Genomic DNA, 27,718 nt, shown 5'->3' with positions numbered 1-27,718 from the left:
AGATAGATAGATAGATAGATAGATAGATAGATAGATAGATAGAAAGAAAAGGGATTCATAAGAAATCTTTAAACAATATATTTTCATAATTATTATTAAAATGATCATTTTCATAACTGTATGTGACAATATTCATGCAAAGTTTGAATCAGATTGGCCTACCAAATAAGGACATATATACAGACATATATAAATATATGTATGCTGCAATCATCATAGTAAAGATGATATTACTCCGTTCTTTAAGCCTCACACATGTTGCATGCCAAATACTGGTTATTGGTGTGCAACTCGGAATCTTAAGAGAGAATTTGTATTATTTATTAAATTAGAAACCATTTTTTTTTGCGTTTTCTTTATATGTAAATCCTTTGAATGTTTTACCTACTTTACCAGTGAGTAAAAAGTAAATATTTGAGATAAAATTTAAGATGGAAAAAATGAAAACACCCCTGAATAATGCTTTTTTTTTGGTCTGGCCTTGTGTGGTTCTCACTATATCTTTGATCTCACCATTAATGGTGGCTTTGAGACTTTGAGACAAAAGAAAGTAAAAATATACAAGTTCAATTAAGGACAGTTTAAAGGCACAAGACACATTTGAAAATACTGTATTCTTGACTGAAAAATAAATGAGGAGTGATAGGGTAACATTGATGTCTATCGGGGCGATCGTGGCTCAAGAGTTGGGAGCTCGCCTTGTAATCGGAAGGTTGCCGGTTCGAGCCCCGGCTCGGATAGTCTCGGTCGTTGTGTCCTTGGGCAAGACACTTCACCCGTTGCCTACTGGTGGTGGTCAGAGGGCCCGGTGGCGCCAGTGTTCGGCAGCCTCGCCTCTGTCAGTGCGCCCCAGGGTGGCTGTGGCTACAATGTAGCTCGCCATCACCAGTGTGTGAATGGGTGGATGACAGGTTGTGTAAAGCGCTTTGGGGTCCTTAGGGACTAGAAAAAGCGCTATACAAATACAGGCCATTTACCATTTACCATCTATGTCAGTGTCAAGTTCATAGTCAAATAAACTGTATGCATAAATATATCAGTTCTCCCATTATTATAAGGTATAAAAAATTTGAAATGAAGACAACAAACAGACAATAAATGGATCATAAATGATGTATACAGCTTGACAGATCTGCAAACGTACAAAATACACTAAATCTCTCTCAACCCAGACAGAAAAGTTAGTAAGGCTACAAAGCAGATATGCCAGCACGGTTTGGAAAGTTCTCCCTCCAGTGAGCTTCGGCTCCTTTTGCACCAAAGTGTTGACTAGCCTCTAAAACATGGATAAGTTGAGCTTTTAGATGAGGATTCATGGCAATGCGATTTGAAATGGTATTAAACAGCAACCATGTCATTTTGAGCAGAGATGTACTCCTTTAGCGGAACAACACAGTTTCAGTAGTCTTCAGTAGTCTATATACAGTAAATATTACTTTAGCTATATTTACATAAGGTGATTTAAAACATGACTTATCTACAAACCTCTGGTGTTAATATATATAAAGAGGTTATGCTATGGTGGTGGATATGCTGGATGGTGGGTGGCTAGAAATTTAAGAAGTGAGTGACACAATCTTATCACAGTAGTGCCTGCAACTACAGCTTTTAAATCTTTATTACACAACAGCAGTGCAGTCTGTTAATATGTGCACAACATGCATTTGTACTGCGAGTGCAAACTCAAATAAAAGTTTGCACAGAAATATTGGAATATTATGATTATCTATGACTCTTAAAAAAAAAGCACTTTATGTTAAGATTTTTAAAGACTTTTTCAAAAGCTAAATTTTTTTAAATGGAAATCTTATTTGAATTGAAACAAAAATATTTTAATAGTATTTTTTTAGTAGAGTACTCTCTTGTTAATTGGATGATTCATAATAAACATTGAAACACTATAGATAGATAGATAGATAGATAGATAGATAGATAGATAGATAGATAGATAGATAGATAGAAAGAAAAGGGATTCATAAGAAATCTTTAAACAATATATTTTCATAATTATTATTAAAATGATCATTTTCATAACTGTATGTGACAATATTCATGCAAAGTTTGAATCAGATTGGCCTACCAAATAAGGACATATATACAGACATATATAAATATATGTATGCTGCAATCATCATAGTAAAGATGATATTACTCCGTTCTTTAAGCCTCACACATGTTGCATGCCAAATACTGGTTATTGGTGTGCAACTCGGAATCTTAAGAGAGAATTTGTATTATTTATTAAATTAGAAACCATTTTTTTTTTGCGTTTTCTTTATATGTAAAATCCTTTGAATGTTTTACCTACTTTACCAGTGAGTAAAAAGTAAATATTTGAGATAAAATTTAAGATGGAAAAAATGAAAACACCCCTGAATAATGCTTTTTTTTTGGTCTGGCCTTGTGTGGTTCTCACTATATCTTTGATCTCACCATTAATGGTGGCTTTGAGACTTTGAGACAAAAGAAAGTAAAAATATACAAGTTCAATTAAGGACAGTTTAAAGGCACAAGACACATTTGAAAATACTGTATTCTTGACTGAAAAATAAATGAGGAGTGATAGGGTAACATTGATGTCTATGTCAGTGTCAAGTTCATAGTCAAATAAACTGTATGCATAAATATATCAGTTCTCCCATTATTATAAGGTATAAAAAATTTGAAATGAAGACAACAAACAGACAATAAATGGATCATAAATGATGTATACAGCTTGACAGATCTGCAAACGTACAAAATACACTAAATCTCTCTCAACCCAGACAGAAAAGTTAGTAAGGCTACAAAGCAGATATGCCAGCACGGTTTGGAAAGTTCTCCCTCCAGTGAGCTTCGGCTCCTTTTGCACCAAAGTGTTGACTAGCCTCTAAAACATGGATAAGTTGAGCTTTTAGATGAGGATTCATGGCAATGCGATTTGAAATGGTATTAAACAGCAACCATGTCATTTTGAGCAGAGATGTACTCCTTTAGCGGAACAACACAGTTTCAGTAGTCTTCAGTAGTCTATATACAGTAAATATTACTTTAGCTATATTTACATAAGGTGATTTAAAACATGACTTATCTACAAACCTCTGGTGTTAATATATATAAAGAGGTTATGCTATGGTGGTGGATATGCTGGATGGTGGGTGGCTAGAAATTTAAGAAGTGAGTGACACAATCTTATCACAGTAGTGCCTGCAACTACAGCTTTTAAATCTTTATTACACAACAGCAGTGCAGTCTGTTAATATGTGCACAACATGCATTTGTACTGCGAGTGCAAACTCAAATAAAAGTTTGCACAGAAATATTGGAATATTATGATTATCTATGAATGCACAGCTGCATATACCTCTGAGAGCACTGTTTGACTGTACTTGCCTAATTCACTGAATATCGTCAAGAAATAATAGGCTTCAGTGGGTTATATGGTGTGATTTAATGTTTGGTTGATTTTATATTTACACAGTGTTTAATTTACTATACTTACATTATCTGTCTTGGAGAATGTAAGATATGAATATGTCACATCTGCTTCTAATGGTGCACAGCTGCATGCCTGCATATCAGGGGCCATGCTGGGATTTATACTGATAATACATATCTCTGCAAGATTAAACTACTGTATGAGCATGTGGCTGCGTATTGTGTATGTATGCGTGCACACTAGAGTTACTACAATTCTGGGCCTGTGTCGTCTCCTTTTTGTTTCTGCAGTATAATGGGCTTTGAAAGATAATACCCAAGAGACATAACAATACTTCTGAGCTAGAGGATTGTGAAGCCGTCCCAGTTCGCAGGATGGCTTTGGCTCAAAGCTAAGCTATGATTGGGAAACCAGGGAAACCTGGATTTTCTGGCAAATCATATTAATCGCCACCATGGTCCTTTTTACTTCATGATCTCCTCTCTCTTCAATCACTTTGTCCAGTTTCTAAGCTACTTTCTTTGTTCCGTCTAATTTATTGCAACAGTTCGAATGTACAAATAGGCTCATCCTCTACAATATTTCTCTTTTGTTTCAACAGAAATCGCTGGCCTTGGCAGATTCAGTTGTGTAGTGGCGGTAACCAGTAACACAACAAGAGTTCTGACAACGTAAACATAATTACAGAATTCCAGCAAGGTTAACAAAAGCATCTCATTTCAGTGACATGTATTTCAACCTTCAAAGACCTTTTTACAAACAAAAAAAAAACAAACATCTAACCTCTAAACATCAAATTTTATGTTACTATAATTTTACTTAAGTAATAAAATGGTAAATAAAAGTAAAAAATACCATTTGAATAAATGAAAAAAAGAGCTGAAAAATAGCTCAAATATTGTTTATTTCTCTTATGAAACATCACAACATCTGAACAGGTGTGTTAGTAAAAACTGGGGCCCAACGATTGAAGTTTTGGAAAATGTTAAACATCTAACATTTAGTGTTTGAACTGTTCAAGAATATTTTAAAATTTATGTAAATGTATTTATTCAAGTATTTATGCTTGGCATACACTGAATGTATACCAATCAATTAAATTTTATTTGACCAGATTCCATTATATTTAACAGCTTTACATTCAATTATTTTAAAAATTACATGGAAAATTTACATGTGATCAAATTAATTGCTCAGCATTTTGGGACTAAATATTTTTTTTTTATGAAAAGCATATTCTGCAGAAGACAGAGCTTTGGTGGCTAGGGCTCCTTAGACCATCGGGCATATCACCTGTTGAAGGCTTTGAGGCTGAAGTGGAGTTATATTCCCTCAATGTGTGCATGGTTTTTACACTCTTCTTTTCATGAGGCCAAAGCTCCTTTCCTTCTCCGGTGCACTGTCAAAGGATATACAAAAAGCCTGAATCAGAATCGTGTTTATTGGCAGGTTTGTACAGAGGAATTTGTCTTGGTGTCATGGTATGCATGGAGAAGACAGTGTTAAAAATGGCTAACTAGAAAGTTAACAACCAATTACATGATGGCACACTCCACAGCTGTAATAATATATAAATGAATAAACCTTTACATGTTCATCTGTAGATAATTCTTTGCCCTGTTCTTTTTCTCAATTTAAATGCTCCGTTAGACAACGTTGAAAGAAAACAAAACATTTACTCTCATTTCATTGTGATGCAGATGACTTTACCTGCCACTGATGAGTCCTCTGAATGTTTTACTCTACTTTACATGAGTATTTTTTTTTTGACAATTTTTAAAACAAACATCTTTACTTTCTACTCCTTAAATTATCAAAACAACTTTTGGTTTGGTTTAATGGATTTGCTGGGCGTCACTATTTCAAGTCACTGCTCAAACCGAATTGAGCCTAAACAGTAACACATGAAAGACAACCCTGTTTTTGTATTAATCACCGGGGAATGTTACATAAATAGAGATGACATGTGGCAAAGTCAAAGTAAATTTGACTTTGACTACCCAGTTAGCTTGAACTGCTTAAATCACTCTCAGTCATATGTGATCAGTTTTTCACATTGTTGCCAACTTCTGAACAAAAAAAGCTACACTTAGTAACTATTCATAGCCTAACCTTTTTTTTAAGGTTCCCCAAAAGCACTTCACTCAGAAAGGAACATCTCTGTTTCCCTCTGTACTATTCAACTAGCTGCAGCACTCAGACGATTCTGATAAATAAGAGACATTCTGTTTCTGTCTGAGTGATTATTTTACTTATAACTGAAATTGTGTATATGAATGGAATTCATAAGAATATATGCCAGAAGAACTCACAGATGACAGATAAATGTTTTCTGTTGAATAATCACTCTTAAAGACCACCAAATCTCTGAATCCCCCCCAAATATTGTAGTTTTATTTTAGTTTTTAGTTACAACAACATTGGGGACAGACTGCCTCAAACTCAAAGGGTTAACCTTTATATTATCATAGATTTTAAATCCTTAGCACTCGGATATCTTTATTCCCTAGCTGGCAGTCAGCAGGGGGAGGTCATCCACAAAGCCAATACGTCACTGTGGGTGCGGTAGGTTTCCGTCAGCGATGCACTTCCAGGCCTTGCGATCTGTGGCCTTGACCTTTGCTTGCTTGAGGGTTAGATATTGTTGTTTAAGATTGTCTTCAGTTTGCTTGATCCAAGTCTCCTGGGGCGTGTCACGCTTTCTCCAGTGGGAGTGGCACTGCTACAGGTGCTGGTTGCTTATGCGGCAGACATGGTCAAACCATTGCAGTCGTTGCTTCTGGAACAGCTCTTCCATTGAGCGCTGCTGGTGACATTGACTACGTATCACACTGTTGCCGAGACGGTCACGGTCCGAATCTGACACAAACAGCACATTTGGAAGAACTCAACGTTGTTGGGGTCGTGCTTTAGGATGACCCATGTCTCGGCTCCATAGAGAAGAATGGGCAATACCAGTGTGCGGTACAGATGAGGGTGATGTTTGTCTTCTTCCAGATAAGCGTCAGCGTTGGAGGGAGGTGAATGCCTCCGCTGCTACACTGTAAAAAAAATTTTTTTGTGTTAATGTCAGCTTCAGTGCTGCCTATTCTAAAGTCGCAAGAAACTGAATGCTCACCTGAGTTCAGTAGCAGTATATTTTGAGAAATATACCAGCACAAGGTAATAATGCTATAAAGATCAGAAAGCACAGGCACAGAAAGAAAGTGGTTTGGCAATTTTGACATTCAGGTAATTAAGTATTTGATTTACTGCAGATTTAAGAGACTTGTAAATTTTAAAGAGTGAGTTTGTTCACTGAGCCAATTAGGAAGATAAAGAAAAAGTAGGGTGAGGTTATCATCTATCCCTTTATCTGTTTAAATAGTTTGCTTTGCTTTCTGTTCCATTTTTGTTCTGTGTTGATGTGTTCCTACTTGTTTCGTGTCTCCAAAAGTTAGCTAATTTATGGCCACGTAGACTTTGTTTTTGATGTTGTTGCTAGGATTATTATGGTTTGTAAGTTTAGTTTTCTATGTTAACTTATGTTGGCGGCTTCTTTTCAGTGCTGTGCATCGTACCAGCTTCACAATGGCATTATATGCATAACAGCAGCTTTTTATAATAGCATTTTATAATAAAATATGTTAACTATGTTATTGCTAGATTGTAAAATATAACAATATAAAACAACATAATAAAAATATAACACAACTAAAATTACCATAACAATTGTCTGACCCATGTACTGTAAATAAATAACATGAGGAATAGGGAGCCAAAAAAATCTTAATTCAGTCAGTAGCATTGTTTCACATGGGACAGGGGGGTCTGGGAGTTTCTGCTTATATTGCTGCCCCCACAACCAAGACCTGGGTAAGTGGAAGAAAATGGATGAGTGGCTAGTGGCTCTGTGTTGTATTTCCTAACTCGTTTACCTTACATACAAAAGATCCCCTGTTTGATTCCTAAAGGAAATACAAGCTCAGCCTGAGGGCGTCACAAGCTGGTATATTCTCAATGCTGGTCCCAAACCTGGATAAATGGGAGGGTCACATCAGGAAGGGCATCCCATCTAAAATCTGTGCAAATCAAACATGTGGACCCATCTGTTATGATGACCCCTTGGGAAATAGCGCAGCAGCTAAAAGTACCTTTTATATTTCATGGTGCTACATGGGGAGAGAAAGAAAGAGTTTGGAGAGAGCTGACTGATTTGGAATTTTGCAACACTAGATGTATTTGTGTGTTTTTATGAGCTAAATGGTGTTGTGATCATTAGGCCTGCTGGTGACAGCAGCAGATATTGCTGCTGATGGGGGAACTGAAGCAACTGTATGTTTTACATGGTCTTGCCTCGGATATACCACAAATACTTCCATTGTATGCCTGGAAATATGAGCCTCCTGCTCAAAGTGAGCACAGATGTACCAGTGAAGTCCCCTTTCTTCACCTGCTCAAAGTATAGTCACAGGCAAAAGAAAAACAACTACATATTGGAGACAATTACAGTGCATTCACTTTTCAACTTATTGTTTCCAAGAAATATTAAATTAAGAAATAAACCAGAATGTCGCCCCCCTTTATGTGCTAGATAATTGTTGCAAAAAACTTTTTGTTGGATCCATAACTCCAGCTCGAAATATCATCACAGTTTACCACTGTGATGCATATGAGGCAATGAAAAGCTGATCTAAATAGTAAATAAGAATCTCTTGGTGTATTTACATTAATTATCCTTTACTGCTTTATTTGAATTCTGCAGCGTTGGTTTCCCATTATACAATAATATCAGAGAGACACAGAATTTCAAATATTTAATGAATTGTCAATGAAGAAGATTACCTAAACATTTCATTTCTCATTGCTCATTTGCTATCTGAATCACGTTTCTTTTAATCATTTATGCCATTTTTTCATTGGCAAGCAAAGGTGAAGGCTTGTCATTTATAACAAAAAAATGTGATTCAGGCACTCCTGGTAATTGCTTTGGTATGGGAGACGTTGCACTCTAGAAGACATTGAAATAGATAGCATAATTCTTTTTTGTGAAGGATGTGATGTTTATTAGAGATCTATCAAGTGAGCCAGGGTATTGCGCTGTAACTCTACAGTACCTGGGTTTATTTATTGCCCTAGCTTGATGCCTCTAGAAGACTTGTAATAGAACTGATAAACAGGACAATTATGCTTGGAACTGCTTTAGCTTGTATTGATAAGGACGTTTGCCACTAAAAAATAAATTGTGTAGCCTTCATTTCACATGACAGGTTGTAGTTCATGCTGCTCCACTTTTTAAGTGAGTGAGTTTGTTCATGGAGCCAATTAGGAAGATACAGAAAAAGTAGGGTAAGGTTTGCATTTATCCCTTCACCTTTTGTTTAAATAGTTTGCTTTTTCCTTTCTGCATCAATTTTTTAACCTTCTGTCCCATTTTTCCTTCACACTCGTATAAAGAGTTTACACCAGTTGTCCTCCAGAGATTCAGTAGCTGCATTGTTACATCACAGTTTGTCCTTAGTTTTAGTCAAGCCTTCTGTTAGTCCAAGAAGTATCATTTTTCGTTCATTTCACTTCGGAAGTCAGAATTAAAAAGCCTCGTCTTCTTTTTCCCAATCAGGAAAATTTGTAAATAAACAGCAAAGCCAGCAGCTGACGATTTGAATCTGTTTATAGATTTTACAGAAATTTACAAGTTTATGTTCAATTTGGACACAAAGCATATTATATCTGTGAGTTGTTTATTAGGAAAACACATGAACGTGTGTTACAAATTGTGTTACAAATACAAACTTCCTGCAGCTGGACTTAAAAGAGCATTTTTGTTATGCCTTTTGGTCAAAAGTCAGTAGTTAGTGCATAGTCTCATTAAGTTACATAAGCAAGGTGATAAATAAATTCAAAGTTAAGAAATATTATGTGATTCATGCTAAAAACAGTTAAAATGTGTGGGTTCGAAGTTTGCTCACAGTGAGACGTCTTAGTCGCAAGCGGCCTTGGGAATGGGAGCGAGGGAGCGCTCTGATCATTAACCTATCTTTGACGTATTTTCTCCGTAGATGCTGTGAAAAGTGCTTCGGAAGTATTAAAACAGTGAATAAGTTCATGTACACGCTAAAAGTGCCCTACACGCTTGTACCTTGGGAAACGTTCGTCTTTGTGAGTATTAATGTGTTCAGAAACAACCTTCATATGTGTTTACATGGGGTGAATTGTGATGCTAATGTAACGCACATGTTAAGCTAGGCTAATCATTAAGTTTCTCATTAAGATGTGTGTTAGCTAGCAACTTATTTTCACTTTCTGTATGTTTCAGTTACAAATACGAAATAGCAAAGAGAAGCCTTGAGAGAGGAAAGGCTTAAAAGATCTTCAGTAAAATCAAGAAAAGCAAGCCTTGTGTGGAGAGCTCGTCTATTTTGTTCGCTGGCTGTCTAGCTTCACATGGTCAGGTGTTGTGAGGGCAGCACAATTTTATTTAAAGTGCCCAAGCCCAAAGTACAAAAGTGAAGCAGCACTGTATTCCCCATACTCTTCCTTTGTACTAGTGTTGCATATTATTTAAGAAGCACAGTTCCAGCTAGCCTTTGCCCTCATACCTGCATCCTACATACTTATGTAGCATTATTTGTATTTGCACTTTGTGTGATGATTTCTATGTCTCTGTAACTAACTGAATGCGAATTCAGATTATTTCTGAAGGTTTCGGTGTCCAGTATGACCAATTTGTCAATTTAAAAAACTGAATAATTACCTGTCATAGCCCTTTAAATACATTTGCCATTCCTAGAAAGCTGGAGTTACAGAGTTCCTTGGGGTCGTCTTGTATTAGTAATGATGTAGACTTCCGGCATGCTCTGTGGCCTGTTTGTAAATATATTTGTCACTGTATACATGTGATGCATGATCCCTGTTGATACATTGTGCTTTTCTGTGCCTTGCATGTCCAAAAAGTTAACTGGGGCAAACAAGTCTCAAATACTGAAACAGCCTCCAACTGCTCAATGCTCACTACATCAGGTAGTTATTAAATTCATCACAACTGTCTGGAAATCAGATAACTATATTTCTGTTTCTTAGGTTTTGCAGCTATGGGAAAAAGGAACTTATCAGCAACAGTGTGGTAGAAAAAAACTGTCTCCTGGTTCGTTCTGGTCATGATTCAACATTTAAGAGTAGGAGGTGGCAGACAGTAAGAAAAGGAAGACTGATGGAAAAGGAGAAGTAAATGTCTCCTGGCATAGCAGGCTAGTTTAGTTGCAACAGATTTGCAGAAGATAGTTTCAAACCACTGTAATAACCCAGGCTGTCCATAATGGCATTCTTTGTGTTGATTATGAACATAATCTATATCGGAATTTAGAGTTCGCTGAAAGTACTGGTGTAAGACGTCAGTCTACTGTAAGTGGTGCATTTATTGACAGTTTGTTAGTATTCCTGGAATACATTGAGGAACTATGCAAGGCTACAACCACAGGCATCCTCATGATACATGCTATAGCACCATAAGCTACAGCGCTATTTTCATTTTATTGTAAAGTGAGAAGTAGTAACAAGACTAATGAGAGCTGCTTTACACGCAGCTGCATGCACACTAACATGCAAAACTAGCAAGTAAAGCAAGAACTATTTTAATTTCTTTTCAAATACATGTCTCATGGAAGAACTACTGTAGTTTTTACCAGGATTTCACCTCTGAGGGATGGGGAAAAGTGTATACAAGCATGTACAAAAATACCCGAGGCATCAGTAGTGCTGTCTTTACAGCATGTGATCAGTCTTGCCTTTGTGCAGATCAAACTGCCCTTCAACATAAATCATACAACTCAAACAATCTTTTGTTCAGTAACACCACAATACTTTGTAGAATAGGATCAACAAAAGATTATGTGAACAAGCTACAGGGACTTTGGAAGCTCAGCAGGGGTACTTTGAGTTGTATGACCTGGATAACACAGGAAGTCCTGGAATCATTCACACAACTGCTTTTTTCATTACTTCAATCACATCATAAGAATTCTACATCAAAAAACTTAAAAACCTACTTTGGAAATTAGCACACCAACTGTTGGGTTTTCCGTTGGTTATTCTTTGAAGCCCAGTACCCAGATGTTTGACATGAGAGAGAAAAAACACTGATACTGCCTACCCTTCCTTCAATGAAACCATATGTCTAGTGTCTTTAAAGTTAATAAGTATTTTCCTTTTTTTTTTTCTTAAGAAATTCAAACATGTAAGAAAAAAAAGTGTAACAGACTTCTCCCATTAACAATCTCTCTTGCACATTTCCTGTTTCTTGTGTGCTGGCAGTGGGAACCTTTATGAATCATTGGTTGTTAATGGGACATTGACTATTCCAGTCACAGCAGGAGTGAAGGAAGGGGGCAGCTGGGAGTCCCAGGAGTACTCAGACCCATGGCAGATCCATTATTCATGGTTCACCATGGGCTTGTAGCGAACACTGACACCCGACCTGCCTAAATCAAACAGGGCCAGTGAGTTTAATGCCTCTTGGGAAATGTGAGGCCCAGGTAAAGGTGGGGTGATGGGGAGTAGGAGGGGGCGATTGTTACGATCAGATCAGAAAGGATAAGAGGGAGGGGTTAAGGGGAAATGAGGGAATAGCTCCTGTTCTCCACTGGCTCTTTCTTGAAAGATGTCGCCAGAGTAGCTTCAAAATCAGCCTCTCATGATTTCTTTCTCTCTTTCTTCCCTTTTTTCCTGGCCACTTTAACTTTTGATATGATTTTTTTTTTTTTTTTGGGGGGGGGTGGGGGTTTTGTTTGTTTGTTTTGTTTTTTTAAATGTACACAGTAGTAGTGAATCAAGATATAGTGGGGGGTATTGTGCTCTGTCAAAAAATACAAAAACACTACATTGTAGGAAAGAGATGCTGGGAATGTGTATAAGAGTGCAGTCATGGTATGGAATAACAAAGCCGAAGCTTCACCAGTCTTCAGAGTGAATGAGGAATCAGCAAGACCTCACTAGTGTCCTCTGTGTGTCATTGCTATGCAGGAGTGTTAGTAGTAAGGCTCCATTCAGCCTATGAGCCAGAAGGTGACACTGAATTGAAGCCAAGCACTAAACACCCAACAAGGGACTGATTGCCTTGCCTACACCAGCATTTGAATGAGTTAAAAATCACAGAAAGCTTAAGAAAACCTTCACTGCTGCTATGATGATAACAGAACTGATTTTTCTTGCAAAGTTATTCTTTGAACATACTGTATATCTTATCAAACAAGCTTGTGCACAATAGTAAAAAACAAACAAAAAAACAAAAACCTAAATCTGCATCATATTCATGTGTACCAAAAGGTTTTACTGGCTTCTTCAAAATGACAAACAAAAAACCTGTAAAATGTAAGAGTCTTCTTCTTTCAATTAATTCACATTCTGCAATGTTCCTCAGCTGCAAATAAATAAATAAACAAAAAATAAAGTAAGAAAAAAAGATACCTTACCAGCACTTGAGATAAATTTTCCCTTGATAACTTCTGCCCCAATGTAACAGGTCATTACTGCCTTGTTTGTGCTTGTCTGGTTTTTCTTGAGTAATTGTATAAAATCAATGGAAGCGCAAAGTCATGGCACAGCTACATTAATATTCTTTTATTTATTCTCTATGTAGATATGGGAGCTAATGAATCCAGAGACTGCTTTACAGTGTTTGTACATGACACATAACTCATTTCCTACAGACAAAGAGACCCTGAAGTCCTTTGTAATTACCCACAGAGATGTTGAGCTGTTTGGTTGCCGTTTATCTCCCTCACTCGACACATCCCATGGGCAAGTTCCTCTCTGTTCTCAATGAAAACCCCTCTGTAACGTGCTCACGCTTTCTTTGATCCTACAAACATTTTTAATTTCAGTTAAATTTTCAAAATTTACTTATTAGATAATCATCAATTTGTTTTTGCATGAACTGACATTGCAAGCAAGGACTTGGAAGTGTCTAAGCTCTTTGGCATGCATTTTTTGGAGCATTTTTTGGGAAGATAGCCAGAGGCAGTCAATACTTCATCAAATCTTCAGTGTCACTTTGAGCTTGTCACTGCATTAGCTGTGTGTCTTCTAATGAATATGCAGTGACGCACCTCTATCACGTTGGCGCTTTAACATTTTGAGAAAAATAACATTAATATGTGTTAAAATGTTCTGTGAAGGTATGAAGGCACAAGTGCAAAACTCAAGTTTGAGGACAACATATTGTAAGACTGAGCAGTGTATAAATTAAAAGTGAAAGGACTGTAGGTCTTTCTTAAACAGATGCAGGTAATGTTTGATTGGATATGTTTACAAAGCAGATGACAAATTGCTTTAATGAGTAAGAAATTATCTGACATGTAAGGGGTTGGGAATCATTTTAAAAGTCATTTTGCTTTGTTGACAGACCAAATGAGGCATCAGAATTTCAGTGATGGTGTCCAACTCCTCAAATCTCTGCTTTGGTCAAAGGTTGTTAGTCCTAAAAAACACAGAAAAATATGCTGTCTTTTTTTCCCCCTCCTCTCTTCTCCTCTCCTCTGCTCTCTATGCTTTCTATCTTCACTCCCATGCTTCTTTCTATCCATTGCCAAGCCTCAGATTAATGCATTTGACAAACCACTGAGCAAGAAAGGGCATTAATAGCTACTCAAAGCAGAGAGCTATCATGGGAACCCTTGTTGTGAGAAAATTACGCATCTTCAGACCCGCAAGGCGCTATGCGGGGATAACAACACTACTACACACTGTTTTCTAAACACTGTCTTGGCCAAGCCTGAAAAGCAAGAAGCAGGAGGAACTTGGGCATCAACTGGCAAGGCACGCCAAGGTGAGGTAAAATGCGGGAGGGCGGGGAGTGGGTTATGTTTCCTGGATTAATGCGTATAGCCCTTTGTTACTGAAACATCTGGTCCACAAAGGCCTAATCACCAAATGACATGATGAGCCAGCTTACAGTGGCAGACTGACAATAAAGGTTTATTCCTTCAAATACACTATGGAATTAAATATGCGCACGCACACTTTGTGTCTGTCATGTGTGTGTGAACGTATGCACACCCAAGGATGTGTGTCAATGTACATGCATGTATATTTACATATGCTGTAAGTTCTTTAAAATATATATTTAAAAAAATGCAGAATTCTCGTGTGTCTGATGTGCATACACCTATGAGTGTTTTTGCTGTTTGACGTTATTCTCCATAATTGCTCTTGACAAATGACCACAAAAGGCTGCAGCATACTTGTGTCTAAAGACATGGAGTGTTTTTACAACTGTATGACCTTCATCGTGTTTTCCTCTGGTATTTTCAAGTGGCAAACACATTAAAGACTCCAGGTGAAAAAAAATACATATTTAGTTCCAGCCTATGAACAAAAATAATGATCAAAATGATTTATAAAAACAGTTTCCAAATGCATGACACATTCAAGGGAATGGTATGAATGCATTTAGCTAATTAGCTTTTAAAATAAGAAATTGGCAAAGCAAAAAGCTGACCCCATTTGTAATTTTGAAACATGTTTGTTAGTTTGCCATTTTGAAATGTTATTGTGTTTGTATTTTTTTTTAAAACTATCAAGTAACCTCTCTTTTAATGAAAGTTCTTAGATTTCTTAAAGATTATATCCTTTTTTCTGCAAGCAAACCTAGGAAACAAAAGCTTTCTCACAAGTACTATTTTATTTTTTTGTTTTTTTACATTCTGCTGTATTCAGTTTAATATCATCTCAAGTTCACTGACATGAACACGATAGGAAGGTTTGCGTTTACTTTCAGAAAATGAGATTTTGACACTAAAGATGGAACATTTCTGGGTCTAAATATGTGCATTGTCCATTTTCAACATTTGAACCAACTCAAACAACGTTTTTTCCCTTGGAAAATACACTTTTGTACATTTAATGAATTAGTTTTACTCTACATAGTGTAATATCCTAACTATAACAAGAACTGTAATGAATGACTTGCAATGAACTGTGCAAAACTAGACTTTTATTAATACCTCAAATTTTTGTGTCATCAAGTTTTTCTAACCCTTCCACTGACATTTTGTGCCGCTCTCAATGGCTGCTGCAACAAAGACTGCATTCTCATTACATTCTCGCCATAACACTGGTACGTTATTCATTAATATTTACTTGTCCATGACTTCTGTCCTGTGTACCTGCTTACTAAACACCACTGTGTTATTCCTGGACATCTCATCAATATTGACTCTCCTACTGCTATCTGAAATGTAGTACGAATCTAACCTTTGTCAGTATCTGTCACAGTCATGATTACAGTCGGCTAATGCTGCAGAACAAAAGTGTAAAGGTGGATGAGGAGATGCTTGCAACACCTGACTGAATGTTTGAGAGCTTCCCTCTCTAAATAATATTGGTCTGGGTATACGAACATGAACGCATCTTCTAAAGCGCATTGTGACTATATAGAGCACATTGTCATGCATACTGCGTATATCTAAATGAGTGGCTAATATTGCCTTACTCATTAATGCAGTCACCATAGACTGTTAAACAGCCTATGTTCAAATCACTGGTGTGTGTGAGAGAAAGTGAGAAGGATTGGATGATGAAAAATTTGAGCTTTATTTGGATGGCTTTGGGGTGTTGACAGGGGTTGAGGAAAATTGTTTTTCTTCTTAAACAAAAAAGAAAGAAAGGAAAAATAAAATCCAACATGAACACACGAACACATGAGGACTCGTACATGTGAACTTCTACAAAACCACACAACTGCAAACTCATATACACACCCAGGCAATGATCTGACAGGTGAGAATGGCTTAAAGCTAGGTTAAAGGGGGAGCACACTACATAAGCAGGTCACCTCTCAGGGGACATAGCAATTTTTCATTGTTGCACTACACAGACCCCCCAACAACCCACCCCACCCGCTACCTCAAAAAAAAACCCCAAAAAACAGCGGATGGGTGATTTTCGCTTGTTGTTAGTCCTTCCATCAGTGCTGTCTTTCTGTCTCTTTTTTTTAAAGTGGCTTCTCTATTAGCTCCTACACTTCACTTCAAAATTGCAGTAGCTTTGACATGAAAAAAATGGCAGTGTGCAGTGCAAGCTAGTGCATTAGGGACTGGTGGAAGTTTTTAAGCCTTTCCTTTTTAACACAGTGTCATTGCAGACAGTGTAGAGTAAATATGTGAGCATAAAATATATATTTGTGTAAAATATATATAAGCATAGAGCACTTTTTACAGTCATGTAGTACAACAATATAAAACAAATTACTAATAATCATAGAAAATACATTCAAATTCCGTATATAGCCATACAGTTATTATCAGTAGAAATCTCGACAGAAAGAGTAGTTAGACAAAAAAGTTGTTTTGTTTTTTTTTGAAGGACTCTGTAAGCTTGTCTCGCCATCACACTAAACTACCTCCTCCCAACCAGTAAGACATTGTAATTCGAAAATACCTCTTGTCTGCCTCTTGACTGTTAGGATGCCTGGGTTGTTGACCCAGAGGTTTGAGTTTATTCCCATATGGAAAAGAGATATATATATAAATTTTGTATCTGTCTTGTGTGAAACTTGTATGAAAAGCATATAAGAGTGAAAACAGATATAAGATCCCTTGAAAAATTATATAATGAAACTTGTATGTTTTGGATACTTACTAAAACAATGTATGAAAGTAATGAGAAAGTGGCCACTTTCATGAGTAAATCATGTAAGCCTTATATGATTTACTCATGAAAGTGGCCACTTTCATGAGTAATCACATATAAGTTTTTACTATTTCTTTTCCATATGGGTTATATTATTTATCATTTCTAGTCTTTGGTTTCTTTGAGTTCTGTCTTATGGTTTATGTCTCTGTGTTCTCTAGTTGCTCTGTCTCCCCTGTCAGCTGTATCCCCTTGTCAAGTTCGCGTCTCTGTGTTATGTTTCCTGTTTTACTTTGAAAGTCCGTGTCTCATGTAAATGCGTCTGGTTTTGCTTCCTTTGTCTCGTTAGGCCTGATTTGCCCAGCTGTGTTTCCCTCCTGTTACCCATTCCCTGATTGCTCCATCTGTGTATTTTAGCCCTGTGTTTCTCTGTGTCCGTGTTGCGATCTACCCTTATCTTGTTGTGTGGTCTGTCTGCGTAAGTGTATTTTGTATTCTAAGTTTTGTTACCCTTTTGAGTTTAGCATTAAAGCTGTTTAAGTTCACGTTTGTCTCCAGAGTCTGCACTTTGGGTCCTTTTCCTGCCTGCACACAGCCGTTCCATAATATTGTCTAGTGCTTGTACCTTGTACCTGACGATTTTCAAACAAATACTTTTTTTCCCCACTCATATATAAATCATTGAAGCACAAAAAGGCACCTAACTCAAGGGATGAGCCAGTGTTGTGTCACAGATGACAGAAAATTTTGAATTTTATCTTTAGGCAGTGTCAGTGGTTTTTTTGTGTGTTGCAAAAATACATAATTTATTCTTGTTTTGTTCGTTGAATCTGTGAAGAATGCCAGAGATTACACCGTTTAACAAGTATAAAATAGTATTTTTGCACTAACAAGATGATTTTTAAGAGCTTATCATCTTACCATCTTTGGAGATGGATCAACCAGAGACTTGGCATGTCAGAGCAATGTGTGGAATGTCCATTAAAAAAATGTGAAAAGTGGTGGAAAGAAGAAGAAGAAACAGGCCTAAAAAGGTCTATTCAGCAAATGATCAGTACCTGAAAGTCCTGTTCTCAAGAAATGGGGGGGGAAAAATCTTGACAAGACCTGACGGAGGATTTGAGAGATGCATTTGGCTCTTTAGTTGTTTCAGGTACTATTTGCCAAAATCTCATCAGAAAAAGCCTCAAGGCAAAAGTGTCTGTCACACATGTTACAAAAACTATTCGGTTGTGGTTTGGTGGAGAATAGTTTATTCATGGTTTACTAATATACCCTAATAAGTTGATTTAAAGACTGACTTTCCTCAAAATGTCCCTGAGAATTACTGCAATCCTCTGACTACTGATCCTATATATATGTATTATTTTCTTGTTTAATGATAACAGATTTTCTCGCACAATCCTCCAGCAGGAGACCTTGTGATTCAGACTGCTTGCAGCTTGTCTATTGTGTGCCAGTGTGCACTCTAAGCATGTTGCTGACAGTGATTTGTGTTTGTAGAGCCTGAATGGGCACTGCTCATCGAACATATTTGACACCCTTGTTTTATAGATTCTCCAGTTTTGACTGTGTGCACTAATGGCTACCACTCTGTTAGAATATGTTCGAACAGCCAGGAAAGTCTGAAAGACCTCTTAAAATACATCTATCATCTTCTTCATAATGTGGCGCCCACAGGAGACGCAGCCATCACTGGAGTTTTCCTTCTGAACAATGGTTCCATTTGGACGGGTCGATGAATGGTCATTCAGAGCAGTGTTTTTTTTTCTTTTCTTTGAAAGGCTGGAGAATTTTAGGTTGAGGTTTAAAAGAAGGACTCCCAGGTCTGTCCACTTCACATTGGAAAGATAAAAGCCTCATGACTCAGGTGAGATGTGTTTTAATATCATGGAGCTTTTCTTAGAGAGTTGACACTTTCACGTTGAAGTACTGTCTGACAAGCCAAGTAACTCTCTGATGTTGTCAGGGTGTGATTGGTCAGACCTTTGTTCGGTATGCTCTGTATTCTCACAAAAATCTTTTCCAGCTTCTATTTCTGTCAGTATTAACAAGGTAACAGAATAATTACAAATGTAAGCAGTGATATTTAAAGCATTTTCATTTTAAAGCAAGCAGTGTTCTCCAAAATTAGATATGTTCACCAATTTCTCCATTCCCAATGCATAACATATGCAAGACTCTTTCTTATCTCACTTACACACAAGCCATCCTTTGGAGGCATTTTGTGATGCACCAGGTTATGGTGCACATTCTCTCTCAGGACTGTCATTCTCAACACATAATTCTGCAATGCAAACGGTTAGTGGTGTGACAGGGCATGTTTTAACCCAAGCTTAATTTGCACATAGGCACAAATAAATGAGATAAGCATCCATTTTCTCAACAGTTTATCCAATTTGGGGTGACAGAGAGACAAAAAACCATCAGTGCTCACCTACAGCTAATTTGAAATAACCTGTCTTTGGATTTTGGGAGTAAGCCAGAATAGCTGGAGAGATATGAACATGGAGGCACAGGGAGAACGTGCAAACTCCACACAGGAGAATTTAAACCCAGAACCTTTCACTGTGAGGCAACAGTTCTAATAAGTGCACCACAACTTTTTTTGTAGTTCAGTATTCATTTATGGAGAGATGTGTATGTGGAGTCAACACTGTGTGCCTTTCTGATCATAACAGCTTCATAACCAAATCATTTTCAAATTGGCTGCAGATTGGCTGAAATCCAGAATTCAGCTTAAAGTCCTTCTGCTCCTTCTGGGCATTTCTCCTCTACACTCGTACTCATTTTACTCCTCATGTGTTTGTATGCCATCACTTCTTTGTGGTCTCTCTATGCTCTTAACCTCCAACTGATCATTGCAAATTGCTTCCCCACCCCGAGGTCAATTGTGTTAGAAGTTTCTTTCCATTAGAAAAAGGTTCTTACTCCCCATCATTGCCAAGTTCAACCTTACAGCAGTTAACAACATCATACGTATTAGATGCAATCTTTCATGTCACACCACAAGCAGATTTGACTGGTGACATTATGTTCTTTCACCAGTGTTTTTGTGGTCAGTCTGTTTAAACTTCAGATCATATTACAATGTCTTCAGAGTGACATAAAAATAAAAACTAAATTACTTTGTCCACGGAAAAGAGCTAGGGTATGAGGCTCCTGGCATGCTTTTCCACATGGAAAAGCACACTAAGTGACAATAACTCAAAACTACATGGAACGAAAGTTTAGAAAATGTGCAATGTAACTGTTTCCATTTACCAAAAACATTTGAATTTGGGTTATTTTTCCATTGTGACTGTGCTACTGTATTCACTGGGGGCAACATATTCTCTCAGGTAGATTTAGAGACAGGAGCTGGAGCTAATGGTGCTGGCTAACAAGTGACACTCTCTCATTAAGTGGGAAGATTTGTCTGAGTGGCCAGTCAGGACATTACACAAGGTCAGAGCTTCTGTCTGCCATGGGAAAATAAGTGAAGTAGAAAAGAGAAAAGAGGCCAAGCAGACAGGCTTAGAGACAAGATGCTTGCTGTGCTGTCTGAAAGCTCCTGTCCTCTCAGGCTGGCAGGGCTTGATGTGAGCAGAGTTTGAAGTTTGGACTTTGGTCACTGCTGCTTTTGAACATGGTGCTATTTCATGCCTGTATGATGTGTGTGTGTGTGTGTGTGTGTGTGTGCCTTGTGTTGGACCGTGTATCTATATAAACTAACTTTACTGACCACTGGGTGAAGTAGAGACTCTTTCACAGGTCTATGAGAGTTGCTACCAGAATTGGAATCAATAATATAGATAGGATACACATTAGGAGATCCAAGCGGTTTTAACAGCCCCATTGTCATTCCACCACTTTTGTAAAGTGCTGGGAAGCGGGCTATTCTTTCGAAAAATCTTTTTAGTTTTCATAAGACTGAGGAAGATAGACAGCTACACAAACAGAGAGACAAAGACAGAAGGAGAGAGGCAAAGACAGGAAGCCTTTAGACAATCACACTGAAAGCGCATTTTTGACACGTCTTCTGTTCGACAGCCATTCACAGAAGCTTTCAGGATGTAATTTTTTTCCAGACCATCAGCCACTGAAGTGATCCATGGTTGTTTTCTCATCAGGGATAAAAACACTCTGCATGACTTGCCCTTCACCAAGGAAGCTGGCCTTCATGAGCATGTTTGCTAATAATATATTCTGAAAAAACTAAACTTTTCTTCTGTATTAAAGAGCTTGCAATGTGTGCCCATTTGAGCTAAGACAAACATACACTCTAAGATTTAAAGTGTCTAACTAAAAATTTGTTACACATATATAAGAAGTAGAGTATCAAACACCTATACAATATTAGAGTCCTATTTTTTCAAATGTAACATCTAAGGGATGTTACATTTACATAAGATGTAATATTAGGGAACAACCATCAAAGTTATGATTACTACAATTCTGGTTTAATCAGTTCAGCTTTAATAGAGCTTTAATGTGTATTGTTCTAATGTATAATCTGCACAAGTTTCAGTGAACAACCCTATTTGTTTTGCGCTGCTGTAGTGATATCACAGCTAGAAACTGTGCCTCTATATCTAAAGCATCATCTGGGTCTATCTGTATTGGAGCTGTACACTGGTGTGAATTAGAGATAAGGTGTTTAGAGCAAATGTGACTGTGGGAGACACTAACGTAAACAGGCCTAAAAAGTTAAAACAACACAATCAGAAATAAAAAAAAAGGGGGGGGGGTTGTGTTTCTCTCAAAATTAAATTTAGCGTTATCTCTTGTTTATTTATTTCTTTGCAATTTATAATACTGGAAAAATAAATCTTAAGTCAACACACTTCTCTTTATATTTTGCAAGGAAACTGGAAAAGGTTCAATTATTTATTGTAAAACAAATGGAAGGGTCGTTTATAAGTCATTTGGAAGGCAAAAACACTTTATAACTCTAATGTGCTTGAAAGTCAATATTTGGAATAACGACCTGAGCTCTCTTAGACAAGCTCTCTTGTAAAAAGTAGTCCTCAAGAATAGTTCTGCAGGCTTTTTGATCCCAACAAGTTCTTCTTTGGATGTTGGCTGTCTTTTGTTCTAGTCTCTGTCAAGATCAGAGATGGGCAACGCGTTACTGTAATCTGATTACTTTTTTCAGGTAACGAGTAAAGTAAGGGATTACTATTGCAAAAACTGTAATTAGATTACCGTTACTTTCCTGTAGGAACGCTGCGTTACTGCGTTACTAAAACCGTGATTTTTTGCGAGAATGTCTCATGACAGTGACGTAAGCAAGTGCGCCGTTCGTGACAACAGCTGTGTGCAGATCAACAGTGCATCATATATCGAGTGCAGGAGAGAGTATGAGCGTGCAGCGTTTAAAGCGTGGAAGTACTGACCTTATTCTGAGTTTGATTCCATAAAAAGTGACAAAAACATTAGTGTCCGTTGTGCGTGGGAAGAAAACTTCTTTTTAAAGCGAAAAAAACCCCCCTAAACTTCCAAGCAAGCACCGAGTGCGCAACGACGTAATGGCAAACTCACAGAGAAACTCGCGGATTCTTCCACTGACCGCTGCGGCACACCTGCACCAGGGTAAACCTCCGCCTACGCCACTCCTGCTTTACAGGTGAAAATAGAGCAACAGGACCGCTAGTCTTTGATGTTATTTATTTTCTGCTGTGTTTTACTTGTATCTATTTGAAAGAGTGAGTGTAAATACACAAAAAAAAAATATTTTATGTGCTGGAATGTGCAGAAAATAAGTTTAAATGTTAAACAAATTTCTTCCAGTCAGAGAATGTTGCATATAATTAAATTTTTGCTTGATGCATAAAGTTAAAAGGTTAAAACTAATAAAACAAGTTTTTAAAAAAGACTTTTCCATTTGATTACATTTTGTATGATGGATTTTGCAGAAAAAGTAGAATTGGGCTGAAAGATCTATCGCTTTATCACCTATTCAGGTTGTAAATCGTGTTTTTAAAAAGTAACTAAGTAATTGATTACTTTTTAAAATAAGTAATCAGTAAAGTAACGGGATTACTTTTTTGGGGGAGTAATCGGTAATTAGTTACTGATTACTTTTTTCAAGTAACTTGACCAACACTGGTCAAGATCATCCTACACTGCATCATTAATGTGGAGATCTAGGCTCTGGGGAGGCCAATCCATGACTAATAGTGTTCCACTACGTTTCTATCCAGGTATACTTTTACTGCATGAAGCCATTGCCAAATGGTACTGGATGGTGGAGCAAAATCTGCTGGTACTTTTCTGCATTCATAGTTCCTCAACACTGCAGACAGCCCCAAATTTTGACAAAACTTCAAGTGTATTCAACAGAGAGGTCTAGGAATTCATTGTTGGATCTCTCTGGTGACCTGCTCCATACTTTCTGACAAGAGTTTGTATTAAATATCTTGAATTTGGATTCATCCCCCCATAAGATCTTTTGTCTCTGATGTTTAGTCTCGTTCTTTTAGATTTTGGCATTCCTTTTCTGCCTATTCTCTTTTTTAAAACAGCGAATAGTGAAGGTCCAGATGTAGACGACTTTTACTCAGTGCTGTAGCTCTATGATGAATAAAATTGCATACCATGCAAGTATCTGATAGTTAGCTACATTTTTAAATTTCATTTTAAAGCCCTGCACCAAAAAGAATAGATGACATCAAGAAGTGCTGTTAAGATTTGGCTGTTACACTGACAGTAATTTCCCCAAATACCACTGGACTCATAAAAACATCACTTTGAACTGTCTTTTAGGCTCATATCTGTCTAAAAGCTTCACATACTGTAGATCACAGTGGTTTTTAGTGACAATGCTGAAGACCAAACCCTTCTCTTTTGGAGAGATTAATCTAAATGTTAATCTGAGTCTTAATGCCGCTGCTCATTTCCATGTTGCAGCTCTGCGTTGTATGTATGTGGTGCTGTGCTTCGTATTACTTATTGTTTAACTTAGACAATTATATTCACCAATGCCAATTTCTCATCTTCAAAATGTGTGTAGTTATTATGGGTGAAAGTGTAGTTAAGGAGCCTTGGAAAAAGTGGAATCTTTTTCAATATTTATTCTTAAATAATGCACAGTAAGTGTTTTAAAGGTCAGCTTTCCCAATAATAGCTCATCACATCTACTTAGTTTCTTGTACACGTTGTTGTTCATTGAATGTGAGATTCTGTTTGAATGAGAAGAGCTGTTATTATGAAGCTTTGGCTGGAAATGTAGGCCGTTCATTGAGGCAAAATTCGATAAAATTTCCTAACATAACAAAGGAAGGAGGGTGATGATTAAAGACGTATGTAAATCAGAAAAAAAGCTAAATTAATATGTCCTGAGTGAGGCACCCAGTTATACCTTGATATTCTAATAAATTTTCTAGTCACAACTTGCACTGATTTAACAAATGCAGTTATTTTGGTAAATGGTTGTTGCTGTTGTTGAATTACAACAACAGCAGGTCTTGTAACTAGTTCCCAAGAGAAAATAGATAGTGCTTTCTACAAATGGACATCCAATAGCAATTATAGAGTTCAATATATTATAGTATAATTGCCTAATATAGGAATAGAAATAGACACATGACACAGTAAGATTATTTGTGTCCATTTTGAGAGTTAAATTTTTCATCACACTTACCTGCGGACAACTGTCTATCCAGAAAAAAAAGGGTGACACAAAGGCATAAAATGAAATAATAATATTAATTAAAAAGTACAAAGGTCACACATTTCATATCCTGTGCATATATCAAATAAATATCATAAAAAAGGATTAACTCTTATTAAGCTTTAAATTAAGTTGTTAAAATTCAAGTTATATAGTGGAGCCTCCAGTACCTGATAGGGTCTCTCCTCTTGGCTGCCATATTTAGAGTCCTTTTCAACATGAAACATTTTAACGAAATCTTCTTTACCAAAAACATGGGGATACTTGTAAGATTGCACACACATGTTTGAGGTGTGTCTTTTTTGGGGAAAAAAGAGAGGCATGAGTGGGGTCAAATTCAAAAAAGAAAGCAGTGAAATTAATTAAATTAACTCTTTTTAATTACCTGATATTTTTTGACCAAACAACAAAATTAATTGTGTTTCTTCTATGGAGATAATTCATCATTGGAACTCTGATTAAACATCTGCAGAGCAGGTTTGAGTAGGTTTGAGAGAAAAGGCAGTTTCTGAGACATGATGTTGGTGGGCACAGGAAGGACTCCTGTTGTTTTCTTAAGAAAGAATGCACCTGCTTTTCCCAGGCTAGTCTGTTTTTGGCCAGCACATTATGCCTGAACAGAGGACATCTAGACCAACAAATTGACATTTGGTAGTAATGACAACATGTTGTGTATGATTCACCTGACTGGTGAGTCTGCATTGTAGGACCTAAATAATCGAATAATCCTAAAACACATCGATCTATGGATTCATTCATCCATCGATCCAACTATCCATCTATCCATTCATCCAAGCAAGCTTGAGTACTCAGAGAGACACAACACAGACACAGGAGGAACATGAAAACTCCACATCTTCTTGTTGTAAGATGGCAGTGCTAACCACAGTGTTTTTGTTTTTCCACTAGTGAAAAATTGTAGCACATCAGTACATCTACACTTTGACCAAAATCTGTGACTGAGATATTTTAGCTGGGGATAGAAGTATAATTTCCTAAACAACACAAGTAAATAGGTGCTCCATGTAAGAAATGATTTGCCTCAAGTGAGTTCAAATACCTTGGAGTCTTGTTCTCAAGTGGGGAAAAAATGGAGAGGAAGATTGACAGGTGGATCGGGACACTGTAGTAGTAGCGTTGTTGTGAAGCGAAATCTGAGCCTAAAGACAAAGCTAACAGCGTTCTTGTCAATTTATGCTCCTAGCTTTACACATGGCCGTGAGCTGTGGGTATGGAGTGAAAGAATAATATTGTAAATGCAAATGGAGAAAAATGCGTATCCTTCGAAGGATACACAGTTTCTCAGTTTGACCCCTGGAGATAGGGTGACCTAAGGGCACTCAATAGAAAAGATACACAGGAAGATAGCTTATGCGGAGACTGTAGTTCAGGAGACAAACTCAAGAGATACATCTCTGGGTAGGATTGGAAACAACAGTGTATCACCCAGAAAGAAGTAGAGGTGTTGGAGGGGGAGTAGGCAGTCTAGACAGCTCTACTTGGGATGGTGTCCTTGTGATCCAGAGGAGGATAAGAAGTAGTTAGTTGCATACATTTGCCAGTATTACAATTAGTTTGATCTGGTCACCCTGAAGTACGGAAAGACGGAAAAATCAAGGTGATTTGGATTTGGGAACATGGCTGCAGCTCTGTTGGCCTCAGTGGGATTCTTGGATTTGCAGCGGTACAGTAAAAACTAGAGTTACTGAGATTGTAATGCCACATTTAAATGTCTCTTTTTTTAAATATATTTTATACCACTAGTGATTATGATCTTTGTTTTTAAGAAATATATCAAAACATATCTTATGTTTACTGTAGGTGCACCTCTGTTTTGAGACATACTTCATCTATGACTCTTAAATATCAGCCCCAAACAGCCTCACTGTATTAGACCAATTTAACAGTGCTTTACCTCAGTCTGGCTCCACACACAGATAAGAATATCCCAGAGCAGCTGAAAGAACCCTCTCCTTTTCTTTATCATATTATCTTTAAGGCATATTCTCTCATTTCCACCGGATACTGTCATGTTTCTGGGTCCATGTTTTACTTCTCTGCTCGGCACAGGGAATCCTTAACTGAGAAAGTCAAAGGGAAATTGGCCCTTCTCATCCTTTCTTTTTGAGTCACTTTAGAGCTCTCATATTCTTTTATTCCTCAGTTGTAAATAATGCCTTTTCATTGCACGCATGCCTTAGCTCAGTACTGTTTTGAAAGTATTTTATGAATATCAGGATTTGTTTGAAGTTGACGCCTATTTCAAACTTATATCTCCTGGCCTTCTAGTTCAACCCCTCCCCTTTCCTCATTCTCTTTGATATGCAGGCACAGAGCTGATTGAATTTGTATTCATCTTTTTTTCTAATTTCAGAAAATGCTTTACTATTACTATATTTTTGGTAGTTCCAAAGAAACACTACAGTCATTTACCCTTGATGTCTTTTAGTGAAGACTGCTAAATGGGGGGGAGAAGAAGTAAAGGTGTCTGATTGATTTGGAGATTTAGTTTGCATTCTAACTGCACTTCCAAGTGTTATACACATGAGAGGGAATGTTCTGACATATGCTTCTGAGATTTTAAAGCTGACAGTGTAGATTAATTTAGTAATATGCCCTAAAAAAACTGCATTTTCCTAGTCACAGTACACTACACACTACAGTATAGCAAACGTCTCTTACACCCCCTAATAGAAGCCCACTTTGCAGTGTGAATCTCAGGTTTGACATGCTGTCTGTCATTATCATTGTCTTGGCCTAACGTCTCTGTCACTATAACTTTTTCAGTCACTGCCTAAAGTTTGATTCTCTTTGAAAATGTAAGTAGAGTGCAAAACACAGGTTGCAACTGTTAGCTATTTAGAAAGCTTTCGAGGTTCCAACACTGCTCACTGGGAAACAGACAGATGCACGTGATTCATTTTCCCACATCTACACACACAGACAGATACACAAACAAACACACACCCGCACAGATACACACACACACACACACACACACACACACACACACACACACACACACACACACACACACACAC

General features: G+C 37.3%; 1 protein-coding gene across 3 annotated transcripts in view; it reads left to right on the top strand.

Annotated features, from left to right (window-relative positions):
• Positions 1-27,718, top strand: part of LOC102289709 (cadherin-22) — a 167,990-nt gene that overhangs the window by 14,467 nt on the left and 125,805 nt on the right. Inside the window, exon 1 of one of the 3 annotated variants that reach the window (XM_042223975.1) lies at positions 17,395-18,893. The exons of the other annotated variants lie outside the window; for them this stretch is intronic. The gene's annotated coding sequence lies outside the window, so the exon portion shown is untranslated. Of the gene's footprint in view, positions 1-17,394; positions 18,894-27,718 lie in introns of those variants that run through there. 3 annotated transcript variants of the gene reach the window in all.

Source organism: Haplochromis burtoni, unplaced genomic scaffold (genome assembly GCF_018398535.1).
Source record: "Haplochromis burtoni strain Fernald_Lab_line unplaced genomic scaffold, NCSU_Asbu1 Contig_125, whole genome shotgun sequence".
Lineage (NCBI taxonomy): Eukaryota > Metazoa > Chordata > Actinopteri > Cichliformes > Cichlidae > Haplochromis > Haplochromis burtoni.
This window is presented reverse-complemented; position numbering and strand designations above follow the sequence as displayed.